Source organism: Hibiscus syriacus, unplaced genomic scaffold, assembly GCF_006381635.1.
Source record: "Hibiscus syriacus cultivar Baekdansim isolate YM2019G1 unplaced genomic scaffold, ASM638163v2 tig00112069_pilon, whole genome shotgun sequence".
Classification (NCBI taxonomy): Eukaryota; Viridiplantae; Streptophyta; class Magnoliopsida; order Malvales; family Malvaceae; genus Hibiscus; species Hibiscus syriacus.
The window spans coordinates 453,555-458,892 of NW_024063247.1; positions in this window are offsets into that span (position 1 = coordinate 453,555).

The following is a 5,338-nucleotide window of genomic DNA, read 5'->3' on the forward strand; positions in this document are numbered from 1 at the left end:
TTTATTTAAGTATTACTACATACATGTAAATAATTCATGAAAGGTTTTGTAACAGTAAAACCGAGATCATTCATTCATATTATTGTGTCATCATTATGGAAGCAATGGGGCAATCTCAATGAGGGATTACAAGATCAGCTGCAAGAACAGTTTGACGGGTTACATCAAGATACGAGTAATGAAACATTAGGATCGAGTCATATGCTCCAAGTAACGGAAACTAAGACTGCCGATGAAGATGAAATGACCATTAAAGAGCAACAATGTTATCAACTTAATGCATCGAGGATGATAACATACCCTGGGGCATCCCACTCAAATCCAAAGAATAGTCTCATTAACTATGCACAATATAAGGATGAATTCAAGTAGGTGAAGGAAGCAATCAGAGCTATGAAAGATGTTAATGTATTTCAGGAATAACTAGAAGCAATACAATTTAGTTTGGTTCCAGATTTGGTTATCCCCCATAAATTTAGGATGCCTGATTTTGAGAAATATGATGGCACCAGTTGTCCCTTAGTCCACCTAAGAATGTTTTGCAGAAAATGGAAGGGACCTAAATTTTGATGATTTGTTAATTCACTCCTTCCATGATAGTCTTGTTGGGCTAGTAATAGTATGGTACAATCATTTGGACCGAGACCCGATCAAGAGATGGGTTGATTTAGCTGATGCATTTTTGGAACAATATCAATATGTGAAAATCTTAGCTCCCAAACGTAAGGATCTTCAAGAAATAAGGATGAAAGCCAATGAAGGATTTAAAGATTATGCCTTAAGATGGAGAGGAGTGACAGCACAAGTTCAACCTCCCACGATAGAAAAAGAGATATCATGTATTTAAGTATCTTGTTACAAGTGGAAAATTAATTGAAAATGAAATCACAGAAGGAAACTTAAAAGTCACATCCAAAAGCCCACCTAATCAAAAAGAAAAAGCTGATGATGTAAATGAATGTCACATCCAAAGTCCCCATAAAAAAAGGAGCAATTAGTGGTTCAGATCGACCAAAGAAAATCCAACGATCAAGAAATACTTTGGAGGTATTCCAAATTTCTATCTCAGATATATACCCTCATTTGATTAAAGGTCAATACATCACACCGAGGCCAACAAAAGTGTCACCAAACCCTTCTGCTCATAGTTATGATCAAGATAGCATTTGTGATTTCCATTTGGGGGCATATGGGCATTCTACAGGGAATTGTGGACCACTGTTAAAGGAGATAAAAATGCTTGTTGACAATGGGACATTAACACGGGAATTAGTGGAACAATGGATGACAAATTCAAGTGGAGCATCAAAGCATGATTAAGTCAATTGTCATCACATCAGATGAGTAATGGGGCATCCTAATCAAAGAATATATCATTTCATCAGTCATGGAACTTTATCTTATTTTGTAGCATCTTGTTTGGACATGTTTTTTGTTCATTTCTCTGCCTTTTTATAATAATAAATTTCTATTGCTTTTAAGGTTATGAGCATTGAATCAATTTTGCAATCTTGTAATTCTTTGAGTTTCATTAGATTAAAAGTTCTTTACAATTAGAGTTATACATCTATGACAAAGTATCAAGATTGAAAACCAGAAAAAAGGGACCTCACATTACCCCATATGAAATATGCCCAAACATTACCCTCTTACAAATATGAGAGAGCTTTCTCCAATGCAAGGAATTAGACAAAAGGTTTGGTATTTACATATAAAAGTGTACAATGTGGGGCATCTTTTGTGTAACATTGCGAAGCTGACTAGATTATTTTTTACTAATGAGGTTCGACGATGAAACCTTTTCTAATCTGAGTCTGTTGCTTGGGAATTGAAATTTGGTAATGAGATTTTATGACTTCCACCAAACACATAGATTATAAAAGGTTCTTAATGAGCTTAAGAAGTTGTAGTCATATATCAATGATGTTATATAGTCAATAAAGATGAGCTATTCCACTAAAGCAATTGGTTCTAGAGGAAACTCAAAAGCCCCAGCTTTATGAATAGAGTATGTTCAAAACATGACATCGTTCGGGTACCTGACAGTTTGGTGTTTGCTCCACTGTAATTGTCAAGTCGAAGACTTTGTGATGAAATGAACCCTTCAGCTAGCCCAATGAAGGCTAATTTCAATAAAGATGAATTCAGCTAGCCAAAATTGTAAAAGAAGAAGTTATTGTAAAAAAGTGAAATAAATACCTGTTATAGTCTATTTCACACATGTGCACACATAAAACTCATTGTTAGACCGATATTTTCACACTGCTTTGGATAGAATCAAAGATTTTAGAGAATTGAAATGGAAGTATTTCACAAGGTCTAGTAATTGTTATGTTAGTTGTGTCATTTTGTACGCATCCGGTTAAAGATACCAAGTCAAGAAAGTGAGGCATACGACAATGTTCGTAAAAGAGTGAGAGAGGAGTGACATCTTCACTAGGATGTAACCATAGAAAATAGGAAAGTCAACCTAAAACTAACCTCTCAATCTTGATACTTGTAAAAGAACTATAACTTTGAAGTAGTAAAAGTTGTTGATTCTTTTGATACTCTTTGAATTCATGTTTATGATGTGATTCTATTGTGAACCTGTAAGGTGCAATATTTTACAAAATTCTTTCATTCTTTGATAAGAAAGGAGGAAGGATATTTTAGACAGGATTGTCTCAAATGAAGAAGGATCTTGAGTCAAGTTGATGCCTATTCTACCCCTATTAGAAAAAGGAATAAGCAAGGTCAGAATGATGAAGCATTTCACATTCTTGAAAGAAAATGGCCCGAGAAACCAAGGTCTGGGGAATTGGACTTATAACATTCCTTTATGAAAACTCATCGAGAGAAGATGATTGCTTTATTCAAAAGAAATGTACATATCTCATAGCCTAGCGAAAATGAGATCAGTAAAGAAATAGATGATTACTTTTTTGGAAGATACATGTCTATTAAAAATTCATCAAGTTGTTGGAATGAGAGCATTCAAAATCAAGATTTTTGGCACGAATAGAGTCATGAATACCCACAAAGGGGGCATTATCAAAGTTGAACCTTGTAAGAACATTAAGAGTAAGCCTTAGAACTTAGCATGTTCAGATGTCTTGAAGACTCACATTCACATAAAAAAGGTTGAAGTCCTATTTCAGATAAAAATGATCCAACATGGTATTTTGAACAATCACATTAGTATGAAAATGATGGGTCATCTTGAAAGCTCATAGCAGACAAAAATGATCTATGTGGGGCATTTTGAAGGAACACATTTACAAGAAAAAAATTATGAGGGCATGTTGAAGGCCTATATCATCTAGAAAAGAAGGGTATTTGATTTGAGCAAATATTTCCCTGAAACAAAAAGGTATGAAGAATGAAAATGGTAAAAAATGACAGTAGAGTTGACCATACATCACTATTTTGTTCATCATACGATTATATTATCCCCATATGAGTCACAATAAATGATGAATATATTATCAAATGTTTTTTGATATGATGCTAACAAGTTAAAGCATCTCACTTGTATACTTATTATAATATCATTATGACATCATAAAAAAACTCTGAACATCATGCAAAGAATTCATTGGTTGCGAAATCTAGGAAGAAGCCACATGAAAGGATGAATGTGTTGTCAAATGTTTTACAAACCAGTGATTATGGTGCTAAACCAATGTTACGATCATGTGGTTAACGTAAGATGAAATTCATCTTCAATACCAAGATTCAGAAAAATGAAAATGATGAAGATTTCTTTCCACGAAGAGGCACTGAAATTTTAACAAGAAGAAACTAGTGGAACCAACTAAGATTGAACGATAGGTTGTTGTTATACATTTTAACATGATATGGTTTGAAAAACATTGTTTGAGATCTGATTAGATGTGGAGACATGAAAGGAATTAGGATAAATACTTCTTGTCAAGTGTTTCAAGAGTCAAATTATAATAGACATGGTTGATATCCTGATTAATCTCTATTGGGTTTAGCATATTCATATCTACATGCTTCAAAGATGATAGATTATTTTCTAAAAGATGAAAGCTTTATTGGATTTATATACAAGTTCAGGTAAAGACATATGGTTTTATCAAAGACAAAATGGGGCACCCAGGTCATGATTCTGACTATGGAAAGAGTTCCATAAAATATTTATTTTGAGACTTTAAATGTAAATTGAGGCAAAGAAGACACCAAGATACAAGTTGATCCGATGGTTCTTCATAAATGCAAGCTTGATAGCATAAAAGTTGCTACATTGATATTTGAAGTAATCATGGAAAGAAATGATCGAGTGGAAGAAGATTAAATTCGCCACTTTGGAGTCAAATAAAGATTGAATAAACATTTTACAAAAATAGCATTTGCATAAAAGATCATGCATTACATTGATACATTTGATTGCATTTACATAGATACATTTTTCACAAGAAAATGAAGGGACAAAATACCTTACAAATTGAAGGTATCATGTTAAGAGAGGTAAACATTTGAAGAATAGATGGACGCAATCCGTAGAAGAAGCATTATTTTGGGGCATGCCCAACTAACAAGGTGTTCAAAAAATGAGAAAGTTTCTCATCTAATTTAATGTTATAGAAAATGAAATTTTTGAAAAGTAAGAAGTTTTTTACCCAGTAAAATATTTCTCACAAATTTGTAAAACCATCGGGTCATCTGTCAGTCTTTCGAGCATGATGTTAAAACCTTCGAGTCATCTGTCAGTCTCTCGAGCCAGATGATAAGTCCTTAGGGCCATCCGTCAAACCTTTGGGTATGATGTTTACATAAGATTTTCTCATGAAAATGAGATAGCGATTTTCAAAGTTTCTCATTTAATGTTCTAGAAAATCAAAATTTTTTAAAAGTAAGAAGTCTCTTACCCAGTAAAATATTTTTTCTGAATTTGTAAATCCTTCGGATCATCTGTCAGTCTTTCGAGGATGATGTTAAAACCTTTGGGTCATCTGTAAGTCTTTCGAGCAAGATGGTAAGTACTTAGGGCCATCCGTCAAATCTTTGGGCAGGATGTTTACACTCTTTAATTCCAGTCTCCACGGAAGAGTAGTGGAACAAATTTTTATCAAAATTTAAAGTCAACTGGACAAAAACTTATTGTCTTTTTATCTTTTCTTTATTCTTGTTTACATAAAAAAAGCAAAGAGGGGCAGTTGTCGAAACTAGTTTTTGTCAGTTTTTATTATTAATTAAATATATTATTGTTATTATTATTATTATCTTACATATTTATTATATATAATATATTATTATATTATATTTATATTTACAAATACTACAAAACTGAGGCCCAAATGAAAATAACCGGGAGCCCGATTACAAGCAGAAC